The sequence below is a fragment of the Emys orbicularis genome, chromosome 13, assembly GCF_028017835.1.
Source record: "Emys orbicularis isolate rEmyOrb1 chromosome 13, rEmyOrb1.hap1, whole genome shotgun sequence".
Taxonomy (NCBI): Eukaryota; Metazoa; Chordata; order Testudines; family Emydidae; genus Emys; species Emys orbicularis.
In genome coordinates this window covers 49453502-49467720 of record NC_088695.1, presented here as the reverse complement: position 1 = coordinate 49467720, position 14219 = coordinate 49453502, and positions in this window count along the sequence as shown.

The following is a 14219-nucleotide window of genomic DNA, read 5'->3' as shown; positions in this document are numbered from 1 at the left end:
TTCCAACTGCCACGGAAGCTTCAGGTGCCAGCGTTCCACCTGCCACAGCGCTGCTCCCGAGCTGCTCCAGGAGAGGGGCGAGGGAGGGGGCTTAAAGCACATATCTGCTCCCAAGCCACCACCTCCCTGTATCCTCCTGCTCTCGTCACGTCACCTGGAACTCCCTAGCCAGGCCTGTGCGCCCCACAGCACCCCCGCCCCAGGAGAGAAGTGCCTTCACAAGAAGCCCCCCCAGCTCAGAGCGGCAGGCACCATCTCCTTCTAGCCATTGCATGACCCCAGCAGGGTGCTGGTGCTCTACACGTGGGAGGCGATAGTAACCTTCGCAGTCCTCTATGGCACTGGGAATTCAGCCCATCTACATTAGCTTCCCCATGTTTCAAACGCAGGTCAGACAGAGGGGCTGCTATCTGAGCGCCAGTTCCTGTCCGGTGCAAAGCAAGTAGGGACCTTATGCTAGTTCCCAGTGCCCAAGGGTCCTCAGCACAATTAGCCTTAGCCAGCCATCTCAGCAGAGAGCCAAGCACTGAGTGAGCTCCCATCTCTGCCCAGGGCAGGGCCAGCATGCACTGGCCGGGAGTAGTGTGGGAAGTTTGCCCAGCCACTGCCAGGACTGTCCTGCTCTGGGGACAGACCAGGTGGGTGTACCCTGATCTCCAGGGCCCTCCGCCTGGTACCGCAGAAGGGTGCTTTTTTAAGAAAATGAAGTTACAGAGGTATATATATATATATATTTTTTTTTTAAATCTTTGCAACTGATTTAGAGCCTGGCTCTGCCCACCTGACTCACAGACCTGCTCCTTTGGCTCTGGTGAGACAGCTCATGGGCCAATGCTTGCAGCTGCCATAATCTTACCTTACCTCCTCATCACTCTCTTCAGTTGAGGCTTCCAGCCCAGCGAGCCGCCCCACCCCATGGAATCCACCGCGCCAATTCACTTGCCACGGTGATGTCTTGCCCAGTCATACAAACTGCAGAAGCACCAACTCTGGCCTTTAGAGAAAGCCCAGCCTGGCCCCGAACTTCTCCCGAGAGAGAGAGATTACCCCACAGGCTGGGGAAGTGGTGGCACAAGGTTTGGGAGCTCTCAAGACATTTCAGAGGAGACCCTAAGCACACATGCATTGTCTGGCTCTCGTTATAGAACTGTAACATGTGGGGGGAGGCAGGTAATCACAATATATGGTTCATTCCCTTCTAACCATTATGTAATGGTTACTGGGCTTTGGCTCCTTCCCCTAGTCCACCCCACATCCCTCCTCAGGATTGGCTTCCTGACTAACTCCCACTGGCAGGAGCAGGTTGTAGCACCGCTGCTTCCTGCTGCTCCAACCATTACTCAGCAAGTGAGGGAATCACTCAGTGCTCCAAGGTCACTCAAAAACACCATCTGTCCATGCAGTGCATGCCGCTCCCCCAGAGAGTGTGCGAGAGAGAAATTATTCCAACACGCTGAAGGCCACGTCCCCTCCCCCTTCCCCCACCCTCCATTCTAGAGGCAGCCAGCACAAAGTCAGTCCAACTGCAGTTAGAGTGCTAGCTTGGTCCGGACTGGGGAGAGCCTGTGGATCTTAATGCCGAGATAGCTGGTGAGCCTAAGGCAGCTAGAACATCCCCTGGCCAATCTGCAACTCCCCAGATAGCCCTCTGACACTAGGTGTGCTGAGAGCCCCCTCCTATATCACCCCCCGATTATGAAGTCGGAAGAAATAACAGTCCTCTGGCTCTGGGACATGGCAGGTGCTGCTCTCTGTGCTCATGAAGGGGAGTACACAGTCTGGCCTCCTCACCCCCACCCCGAGAGCCACCCCTCCAGAACCTGCTGCTTCCAGGCAAAGGATAAACACAGGAGCCTTCACCCCACAAGGTCCTGGGACAAAATCCCAAGACATCAAACAAAGGGGATGAAAAAAACCCTTTCACTATGCAGCTGAGCACAGCCCCAAGGAGCAGAGAGGCTCTCCAGGTATGTCTACACTGCAACATAAACCCAGGGTTAGTTGGACTCAAGTGAGCTCACTTTGCAAAAGGCTTGATTGGTTCGCCCTCCATTGCAAACCCAGGAGGCTCTCTGACCGCGTACTTGCAGATTGGTGATCAGAACAGAATGGATTAATGCGGACCTAAGCTGCTGCCGTTTGCAAAGTGGGGGCGGCGTCCATTTTCAAGAGTGGATTGCAGATTGTTGGGCTAGAGAGGACTAAGGAAATTGTCCCATGGAATTGTGGGATACTTCCAGCTGACTCCCGGGACCCATGTCAAGCAGGGCTGCATCTACACTGCAAAGCAATAGGGCTCGGACCCTGAGTCCTGGCTTAACTCGAGCTCAGAGCCCCCAGCCCTGCAGGGTCCTGGGACCTTGGGTCCGAGCCCTGGGTTAGCGCAATTGCAGTGTAGACACAAGGGGTTTAGGCTCAAGCTCAGGCTTATGTTGCAGTGTAGACATACCCATAGTGTGCACAGCAGCTAGCCACCCCAACTCTAGAAGCTATAGCCACCCACAGAAGCAGTCCAGGCCCACTGTTGTGCTGGAGAGACTACCTCATTCATATCCACACCCTTGCCAAAAAGGAAGCACATTTGGTTGACAAATAACACTCTGGGAGAAAGTGTTTCAAGTGAGCAGAGCTGCTGGGACGCAGACAGGCTGCCTCTGTAAATATGAATGCTCCAGCCAGACAGGTGCTGGGAAAAGCTCCTGGTCAAGAGGGGAGGGCAAGCATCTTGTTCAGACCCATCCTTTAGATCTTGCCATGAGCGTTACACATTGCCAAAGACAGAATACATTCACATAAGCCAAAATTCTGGCTCTCGAGCACAGCCTGCTCCGCCAGGCTGGGGAGGGAGGAATGCCCTCCAAAACAGCCAAGTGAAACAGTGCCCTGCAGCCACTACCCTCCTCGCCAGACTCCTGCACAACCCCGTTTGCAGGGGCAACGGAGCAGCCTTGCAGGGGATACACTGGCCCTGCCCTGTCCATCCCCAACTCTGAAACACACCCCTCCCCAGGGCCGGTGTAATCGCTAGGCGAACTAGGCGGCTTCCTAGAGCGCCAAGTTTTGGGGGTGCCAAAAAGCGGTGCCCCAAATTTTTTTTTAACACTACAGTGGAGTCACATCTTACGCGGGGGTTAGGTTCTAAGATCAGCGCGTAAGAGGAAAATCACGTATAATGAAAATTACCATAAAGTACAGTACACACAGTTTTCAGAGTAGCAGCCATGTTAGTCTGTATCCGCAAAAAGAACAGGAGTACTTGTGGCACCTTAGAGACTAACAAATTTATTACACACAGTATACACTAGAGGTGGCACGCGAGCGGATTTTTTTTTAATGGCAGGCTGCGGGACCCAGCCGTCGCTGAGCCCACTGCCAGCCGGGTTCCCAGCTGCCGGCCCCGCTCAGCCCACTGCCAGCTGGGGTCCCAGCCGGCGGCTCCGCTCAGCCTCCTGCCAGCCTGGGTGAACGGAACCCCAGACTGTCAGCAGGCTGAGCGGGGCCGGCGGCCAGGACCCCAGACCGGCAGTGGGCTGAGTTGCTCAGCCCGCTGCCGGTCTGGGATTCCGTCCACGGTTCCTGGCAGCCGGCCTGGGATTCCAGTCTGGGGTTCCGTCCGCTGGCTCCTGCCAGCCGGGGTCCCGGCCACCGGCCCGCTCAGCCCGCTGCCAGCTGAGTGAACGGAACCCCAGGCTGGCAGAGACATAAGATGTGACTCCACTGTATTCATTTTTGAAAGTTTATAATAAGTGATGCTCTGGGGGGAGGGGAAGGGGGGGCGCAAGGTGGAAGTTTTGCCTAGGGCACAAAATATCCTTGCACTGGCCCTGCCCCTCCCCCTGCACAAACCCCGGTCAAAAGGCCCTTCAGAGCCACAGAGAGGGGGCAGGAATGACCTCAGACATCATGTCCACTCCACACATATTATTTATAATTCAACTCACACCCAAAGCAAGACACAGTGTGAGCTCCCATGGCGTCCTGATCATTCACAGACACCGCAGGAGAAGCATCTCCGGCCATGCTGCCTCAGCATTCCCCCCAGGTAGAGACACATTACAAGCCAGGTCAGGGAAGTGGGATATTTATGGGGAGCTGGAGTCACCTGCACCTGAAATGGGTATAAAGCTATAGTCACCATTCCTGGGTTGCCATATGTATATCCAAGGATATCACAATGAGAAACCCATTTTTAACAAAGCCATGCACACAGCACCTCTTTGCCCCATTTGCACCCACATAGCCACTAGCTGCCACATCCCCTACCTTTCCTGTTCTCTTGGCCAGGACATAAACCTTTCAGGCTGGGTTGCTTTAGATTCTTCTAAACTAACAATTTGAGTTCAAGCCAGTTCTGAACAAAGAGATGGCAAACTGTGACATCAGAGATAACTCAGCCAAGAAATAAGTATTTGACTTTGGTTTATTTGCAATCTTATTGAGGGGAGTTCTTCAAGAGTGCCTAATGGATTTAGGAGCACACATACCATTTAAAGCCAATGGGACGTGTGGCTATTCAGAAATGTTCAACATCTCCCCAAAAGCCCTCCTGTCACGTGTCACAGCTGTGAAATATACCTTCCGATGAGAGAACCAGCAGCACTATCTATTCTTTGTGAGCAGTAGTAATAATCCGTTCTTAACACTTTTCATCCATAGATCACCGCACCATTCTCCCCATTGTACACAGAGGGAAAGTGATTTGCCCAAGGAGACATGGTGAATCAGTACCAGAGGTGAGAACAGAACCCAGGAGTCCTGTGTCTTATCCAGTGGAACAGAGTGCTCTGGCAATGCTAGGGCAAGGGATTCTCCCATCTCTGTGTCCTGCACAGGTCTGTGGTGCCCTGAATATTCCCAGCCCAGGGATCCTGCACCGGCACCCCAGCCCGTGGACTCGCCTTTGTGGTCCCATTGCTGATTCCTGTTGTGCTGCGAGATTGTTTCCATACGGGAGCAGCCAGCAGAGCCGCCAGCTCCCAGCTCTAGTGCTTAACGCTACATCTGGAAACTCTTCTCACCCTTAATTGTTCTTAATGCTTTAACACACCGAGTGACTAATAGACACTAATTGGGCGGCTTTAGCAGTGAGAGCACGCAGGGAGCATGGCTGGCAGCGCCCTCTGTGCCGAGCTGGTACTCTCCCAGCCATATATCTGCCATCACATTACAAACATCATAAATCACCAGCACACACACACAAAAACGCTAGTCTAATTCTCTCTGTTGCCCCTCTGCAAAGAGAGGCACAGAGCTTGAACCCTGAGTGCAGCAAAGACAACTTGAGACAGAAGCAGACAGCTTCTCTGACCACTCCATCTGGCAGCTCGCAGCGATGAGCAGAGGGGCGACACACCTGCAGTCTCAGCCATTTCGCTGACTTCCATTACTTCCAAAACCATCCCAATAGCCTTAAACACAACGCCCCCCCCTCAAAACCATCCCATCGCAGCGCTGACTCACGTCGCACGGCGGCCACTCGCTCATGGACATTTGGCCCCACTGCAGGTAGTTATGAGCTGTGCATTTTGGACCTGAGGCTCCACATCTAAGGGTGTGAGCCAGTTTCCACTCAAAGCCTGACTGGATCCCCCCCTCCAATCTAACTTTCCGAAAAAGGCTCCCAGAACTTGCCCTTCTCCATCACTCCCTCAATAACATCCCTTAGCACAGGACCTCTCCCCAATGGCGTTTAGCACAGGGTTTTGGGAAGCATGCTCTTCACCGTTACTGCTGATGCAGGCAATGCCCCACTCCTGCTCAACCCACTTTTACATGCTGGGCACCCCCTGTATTGGGCTCTGGTTTAACCTTCAGACCTCAAGCAGACACAGGAAGGCAAGTGATGGATGGGCACAGGGGGCACAGTAACTCTCAGAGGATTTATGGGTAGCAGGGCGGCACTGCTGGGGAGCTGGGGAAGAAGAAATGCGTTGCCACAAAAGGGCTCAGGGTTTCACTACCGGGTTATGAAGTTGGAAGAGACTTGTGGATATTTGGCATAGGGCTGCAGTGGTCTAGTGAGTTATGAGCTTAGGGCCAAGAATTAGAACTGTTGGGTTCTATTCCAGGTTTGCCACAGACTTGCTGTGTGACCTTGGGTGAGCCACTTAGTGTTACTGAGCCTCAATTTTCACATCTGTAAAATGGGGATGCCGCTGAGCCATCTTTGCAAAGCATCTTGAGATTCCCAGGGGCTTGCTAAGTGTCCAGTATAATCATCATTATTGCACGCCCCATGAGCGCAACACTAGCTAGCACAACTGGTACTGTCTGCTGCAGACCAGCCTAAGATGTAACTAGCAGGGAACAGAGGAAGACAGGGCTGGAAGGTACCGCCTGGGTTGAATGTAGTCATTTGCTATGGCAGGCAACTCCACCATATAATCCCATTCATACATTTATCAAGTTCCTTCTTCAAACTAGTTGGGTTGTTTGCCCCTACTCTTCCTAGTGGGAGGCTGTTCCAGAACCTCCCTCCTCTAATAATTAGAAATCATCTTCTACTTTCCAGCCTGTGGCTCTGTCTACACTACAGCCGATGTCACTCAGGGGTGTGAATATCCCCACCCCGAGCGACATACATTACACCGACGTAAGCGCTCCTGTGCACAGGGCTATGCTGCTCCCGTCGGCATAGAGCGTCTGGGGAAGGTCTATATGAACAGCGTTGCACCGGCGCAGCAGCATCAACACAACCATGTCACTGCAGCGCTGTACATATAGACATGGCCTAAAAGTATTCGTGGACAGTTTGTCCCCATTTGTTCTGGTGCCAGCACTGTCCTTCAGCGTCAATAGCTCCTCAACATGTTTAGAGAGAGCAATCAGATCCTCTCTGAGCCTTCACTTTGCTAGGCTGAACAAGTCAAGCTCCTTTAGTCTCCTCTGGTCAGCTCGGCTCTCCACTCCCCCGCTCATCCTAGCAGCCCTTCTCTGCACCTGCTCCAGTCTGAATTCAGCTTTCTGGAGGTGGGGGGACCAGAAGTGCACACGGTATTGCAAGTGAGATCTTGCCAGTGCCTTGTACAATGGCATTAATCCTTCCCTATCTGTACTGGAAATATTGAGCGCATACATCCTAGGATCGCATTTACCTTTCTCACAGCCGCATCAGTCCTCCTGTGATTGACAAGTACACCCAGGTCTTTCTCCTTCTCTGTTGTTTCCAACTGAGAAGCACACAGCTTATAGCAGAAAGTCTTATTATAGGGCATGACTTTGCACTATTAAATTTCATCCAGGGTGTTGGGCTGGCTGGTCATTCTGTTGGGGGTTATTCCCTTGAGCAGACAGCACCTCAAGGCCAAGCCCTTTGGCTCAGTGACTCTGGGGTGTGTGTGTGGAGGAGATACTGCCCCTCTTTTAGGAGGCCTGGCCTGCATGCGCACAGGACTGGCTGTTCTCACCAGCACATTCTGCACCAGCAGCAGCACTGCTTTGGACTACATCTCATAGGCTGGCAGGTAAGAGGAGGAAGGCAGCTGCCCGCTATCCAGTCTGCTCAGTCTGCCAGCTCAGCCTCCTCTGCGACCCTGGGAACACAGGGTGTTCACTGAAGTTGCCCTACAGTAGGAAATAGACACAAATCTTGTTACATACGGGCTGAGCCTCCCTGGCCATGTTTTCTATAAATCTCCTGGAATTTATTATATGATAACTAGCTTGGAAAAGCTAAATTAAATCCACAGCCAAGAAACTGACTTTCAAGCGTGACCTAATTTACTTTCTTGAAGAAGGGAGAGGAGCTGGGGGGGGGGGAGGGATGGGGTAATACCTTTGGCAGTCATTCATAGGATGACCTCTCTTTGCAGCTGCTCACACCTTCCTCCTCCCCCACCAGCCACTTTGGGGATGGAGCTGCACAGCCTTTCATGTCTAAGCGGATCTAGCACTCCCACTCACTGGAACAAAAGCACCTCGAGGGCTCCCCTTTTAGATGTTTTTTCCTTTAAGAAGCGCTTTCTTCCCGGGGGGTTCCATCAGATTTCAGGCTGACAGAGAGTGTATTTGCAGAAGCTAAGTTACACTGTGTTCTCTCCTTGATCCAGGCCTCTTCTGCATCCCATTAACCCAATCTTCATGCAAAGCACCTAGCATCCTCACTTGAAGTTTGTGGCTTGGAAACCAATGCCCTCTTGCAAGGCCTCAAGCGAGAACAAGCCCTCCCCGCCCCGCCCCGCCCCCCACATGAGAGGAAGTTGAAGGACAGCAAGGAAAACAAGACAGAGAAAATGTGGGTGGGGAGATGCTAGGGATTGGGAGAGTAATTGGTGTAATGCTCTAGCCCAGAGATTTCCAGACTCTGGCCCATGGAGGCCTGACTGGCCACACGCGGCCGGCTCCTTCTCCTTGTTTCCAGCAGCTAAGGCCATGTCTTCACCACAAGAACAGGGATGTTTTGACTCAATGGAAAAAACAGAGAAGCCCAGGCACAGGTTGATTTTACCTCAATGTAGTTGAGATCAACCCTATACTCCTCACCTGAGGTGTTAATCCTGATTACATGGAGGTAACAACCACCTGTACCTTGCCTCCACTAGGGGAGAGCTCACTGGATGTCAAATACACACCTAGTGTTGCAGCGAATACCTAGCCAGAATCACAGTAAGAGAAGCTAAACGTACATCAAACACTTCCCCCGGGTTATGATGTGACTGTAAACTGGAGGAGAGGGGGGTCCATTGGATGGCCAATGGGAGGGAAGGTGCCCACAAGACACTCAGGGCTTGTCTACACTGGCAATTAACAGCGCCGCAACTTTCTCGCTCAGGGGTGTGAAAAAACATCCCCCTGAACGTAGCAAGTTGCGCTGATGTAAAGTGCCAGTGTAAACAGTGCCCCAGCGCTGGCAGCTGCACCCCTTGTTGAGGTGGGTTTTTTAGAGAACTGGGAGAGCGCTTTAGCATTGCCAGTGTAGACTAACCCTCAATCAAAGGCTGCCCTACACACCAAATGGAACCAAAATAGTTCAGCCACTAACTTATTCTGGAATAGCAGTGACCTATTTCAGTGTTGCTTAAGTGGGTAAAAAACAACACAAGCTAAGTCAACATAAGAGATTTATACTGGGCCAAGAGTGACCGCAAGAGACTGGCACGGAAACACCATGTGGTGCAAGCTAAAATCCACTTAATTCTTGTGGTGCCAGGTCGTGTGCAGACCAGCCCGAAGATGTGCTCCCGGGGTGAAAAAGTCTGAGCACCCCCTGCTCTAGGCTTCCACCTCCATGGGATGCAAGTCTGGTGAGCTCAGCCTACTCCCTTTGCCCAATGACTGAGACCACCTCCATTCTTCGGTACGATTCAGGGTGACTGGCAGCCTCTGCTCAGGAGACACTCATGCCTGCAAGAACAGGGATGCTACAAGCTACGACCGAGGTGCACAGCAGAGCTGTGAGTGGGGTGCCCTTGGACTGCAATAGCTAGCGGGGCTCCAAGAGAGGACTGGCAAAGTAAGAGTGAGGGTTAGGGCTGGAATAGCAGAGTGCTGCTGTTCTGGACCGAGGCGCACTGGCAGAGTTGTGTGTGGGAAGCTTGCATAATAATGCCTGCCCACACAACGCCTGCTTGTAGCCAGCGTGATCAAAACCTCACTTGCATGAGCAATATCATCCACCCAAAGTTTGGTAAAAGACGAAAAAGCTTCAAGGTGATATACAGAGCTCAGCTTCCTTTGCTCCCTTCAAACAGATTAATGCAGCTAGGGAAATAGGCCTGTGCCGCCTCTTCATAGAGGCAAGGCTTCTCTTTAATCCGTCTCTCAGGACGACCTCTGCCCCCAGCGCCGGGATGAAGATTCTCAAAATCTCGTTCCTTATTTTACGATTTCAGGGCATGCACTGGAGATTGACAAAAGAACGGAGAAATTAACGTGCAAAAAGCAGCCACTGCAAGGCAGAGAGATGCACAATAGCCAGCCTGCCCAGCCTCTCGCTCCTCGGACACACAGCAGCAGGCTAGCTGGGGAGGGACAGGCTGTTCCCACCTCCCAAAACCAAAAGGGACCACGAACTCCTGCTGCCAAAAGGTTACATGGCTGTGATGGACCAGAGCAATCAGGTCTGGCGTTGGCCCTTCTGAGGAGATGTCTACACTAGATTTTTTTTTTTAACCTGGGGTTGGCTGCGATCAAGGTAAAAACTACAGTGCCTGGTCTCTTCTAGGATTTTACGGAGAGATCACAATCTCCAAGTAAAGACGCAATTTTTGGGGAGGAGTTGGGGGGGCACTAAAGACATAGCCACATTGGCATCTAAGAGGTCCTTGCAGCCAGCTCTCCAGATCAGATCCTGGAAGGAAAGGCCACGTTTCCAAACCCGGACGCATGGTTTGCATGGACAAACAGGTACAGTGGGGCAAAAGGGTCCTTCTGTATGTGCAGTAGGTCGCACTGAGCAAACAAGTCAGACGGTTTTGGAAAATCTGCCCAGCATCAGCACTCAGGGGTGGACTGTGAAACTGGGGGCAGAGGGGAGGGGCAACCAATTCTGCTCCACTAAAGATAATGAAAATGGACAGAAAACCCCTTTGTTGGCATTAGGCATCTTTTCCATCTGGCACCAGCTGAGATCAGTGCTCCCAAAGTCACATAACTTCCAGAGGCTGTTCCACCTGGCCTCGCTCCACCTGTGATCCTGCTCCATCCCAGCCAGTAGGTCAGAAGCCTCGCTCTGCCTGGCCACACCACAATCCTCCCAGGAGGCAGCTGCACTTTACTGCTGTACTTAAGGCTGGAAAGGAAAGATACTGAGGGCTGGTCTAGGGGAGAATGTAGCACTAGTGTAACCTAAGGTGTGAATTTAAATCAGTGTAACTGAGCAATGAACTGGAGAGGGGAGACACTACAGTGAGAAGGGGCCATGTGTACGTACACAGACACACAGGGAAGGGGGGGGCAGGGGGAGGAGCTACGCCTCGGGGAACAGAGACAGTATTTGATAGTGGATCTCACAGTTGGGTTGTGGACATAGAACGTTAGTTTTGCATCGTGTATGTGATGTCAATACACATTTGTGCGTGATGGTGCAGGGCTGTTTGCGTCTGGGTGCACGCGCACACCTTGGTAATTCCTCCTCTCTCTCAGTAAGATTTTCCAGGCCTGTACTTGGAACAAAGCTTCTCCCCAGGCTGAGAACTCTTACAACTCTGACACTACACCCTGCGAGGCACAGCTGGGGAGACAGCAGCCGGCAGGATAAATGCACCCTGGGTGTGCCCTCGCGTCTCATCCTCCCACCAGGACCCGAACACTGTGTCAAGGGGCCGGATCCTTCCTGCAGTCTATCCCCTGAAGGTTCCCACTGTCCAGCTCCCTTCACAAGGGGTTGGAACCAGGGCACCTGCACAAACGTGGCTATGAAGTCCCCCTTTACTGGAATGCTTGTGTAAGATTTCCAAGGGGAGTGCAGCACACACGCCCCTGCTCCCCACAGCACCTAGAGGGTAAAATCTCATGTCCCAGCTGTAGAACACCCAGCCTCCCCCACCTCCTCTGCTCAGCCGAAGAGTCTCACCTCCAAGGAGGGGCACCTCTCACTGAGGGCACTGTGGGTCTGGGCCTGGGGCGGTTACTTCACGAACTTTGCTGGCCCTCAGAGTCGGAGGCAAGAGCCGTCAGGGTCTCCGTGGCAACTTCTGAACCTGAAAGAAAGAGAGGGAAACTCCAGTTCCTGTTCCCATCCCAGTGTCCCTATCAATAATAAAGGAGGGAGGAGGATGCAGACAGCAGAAAAGCTCAATTGTTTCTAAATGGCACAGTTTCCATGTGGCAACACAGACTTAATTAAGTCTCTTTTATTATTATTAGAATAGGAGTGCCTCATGGGTAGCAAACCGCTCTGAATCCCACTTGCATTGGCTTGTGAGCAGAAATGCAACAGCCCCATCTACCCAGGGACACTTCCACCCCCTGAGATTGTGGGCCTACCATCCGCTTTTCTCGCCCTACAGGATGGTCCCAGGCAAAGCCCAGCGTCGTCTTTGAGCTTGTACCTCAGAAGATCCAAGTGTAAACCACAGGTGCCCCCTGCCGCAGCCCTGGCCACTCACACTGGCTACAGCGCAGCATTAAGAATCCAGGAACCCAAGCTCCCACTGTGAATGGGAAGAGTCGGGGGCCTCTGGCACGTGTGGTCACATTAGTGAAAGGAAAGAGACCCATGATGCCCTAGACAACCCGGCTACATAGGCAGCCCTGGAGAAGCACACTTCACCCCTACCCTGCTGTCCCTGGGCACAAAGCAGGTTAACAACAGACGCTTCATTCCAAGCACAGGCCTGCATGAGTCTGAAGGCTCGACATTCCCTGCGTTAACATCTCTGGCTCAGCCTCCAGGTCTGAAAGGGAGAAGAAGTGCCCTGCTCCCAGCTCAGCCAGCCCCAGGAGTGCAAGTACCAAGGCAATTCCTCCCTTTGTAGGGTACGAGTAGCACGCTTGGGCTGGGTCTGTGGGAGGGTGTCCCACGGAGCAGTGTTTGGGGGATTCTTGGCTGTGCTGCGGACATCAGAGAAAGGCATACCATTTTTAAATCCCTTTGCCTGCCCACTCCCCCTCCTTTCTTTGAAAGCCGCAGCTTCGTCCCACATTGATCGCGACAGGTTTGTTTTGTTTTTCGCGACCCAATGGAATGGAAAATAATTTAACAGCTTGTCCCCTACTATAATGGGACTTTTTCCCTTACTCCTCACTAGGAAGACCATCAATCACAGCGCTGAATGGAATACATCCACCCCATGACCTCAGCCATGCAGTTCCCCCACCCCCCACCTGTGAATTATGGAGACCGCATTGCTCGGTGGGACAGGCTCAATGCTCCAGCTTCACGCTGAAAGCAGAGATTTATCCCTGTGGCGGAATAGGGGGCAGAGGCCAGAAGATAAGTCACAGAAAAGCCGCAGGAGCCTCTCTCAAGGTCCTCCAAGGTTGGCTCGTTAAAAAGCAAGGAGAGGAGAAAAAAATGCCCGCAGTGGCGCAGCTCACAAATAACCCTCCAGCTTTCAAATAAAAGAGAAGCTGAAAGGGAGCCTGGCACCTGGGATGGGCTCTGCAGCAGTGCCAGCTAAGTTCATCCTGCTGGGAGGCCCTGCTGCAAAGCGCCTGGGCCGCAGAACCTGTGAAATGGACAGCTCCCCGAGCACCCATCTCATCAGGGAGCCCAGGAAATGAACCCGGTCAGTGCTCATATGGGGGCTGTCACTTTCCATCTGGTGCAGTAGCGTGACAGTCCCCATCTTGCACTGCCTGCTGTAGTACTGGAGGAAGGGAAGAGAGAGGGAAGCAGCCCTTCAAACTCCAGCCAGGGGGCAGATGCAAAGGAGGGCAGGTGGAATCCAAACCCCACGCACAGTACTGCCTCTGCCAACTCAGAGGAGATGCTGGGAGAGCAGCTCCCTTCTTCCCCCAGAGCGGCACGGCTCACTCTCCTGCCCCCAGCGTTGCAAGGGCAAAGGGCAGGGTAATGGGAGCAGGTGTTGCCCTGGGTGGAAATGGTTCATCATGCACAGTACCAGCTGTTCAGCAGGCCCAGGAGAAGGCAGATCTCACTGACTGTGGCACAGAAGGCAGCATCCCTCCCTTGGTGGTCATGCCCCCTCCTCCTTCCCCAGAAGACCCTGACACAGCTGCCAGAGTAGAACCCCCACCCCCAGGAATAGGCAGGGATCAGTTCTGTGGGATTCACCCCTCGCAGTCCATAACAGGAGTGGAGCAGTAGGGCTGAAACCTGTGCTGCACCCCAATTCCTAACCAGCTGTACCACGCGGGGGGCTGGTGGGATTCTTCCCTCCCTCCTCCCGCAGCAGCTGAGCTGTAGGCCTGGGCTGAGGTACCTCCCGGGAGACTGGCACAGTCCTGAAGGCCAGCGTATGGCCTGCTAGGCACAATCGCATTCCCCCGGCTCAATAATTAAACCTCTGCCTGGGAACCGGAGGGGCTCGGTAATTGAAGTAGCCTCAGGCCGTGGAGGTTCCATATGGCCAGAGCGAAGCGACACAGCCCCTAGTGCCGGTGCCGGCCCAGCTCCTGGCCAGAGGCAGTGGGACACGGAAGTGCTGGGCAGCAGAAGGGAACAAACTCGCTCTCCAAGTGGGGGCAGCTTTGCTCTTCATGTCTCTCTCCATCCCCAACTGCCAGGCTCTGTGCCCTCCCCGCCCCAGCTAGGGTGGGGTCTGGCTTGGGAAGCGGCACTTACTTGGCTGCATAGGGGGTGGTGTTGGAAGAAG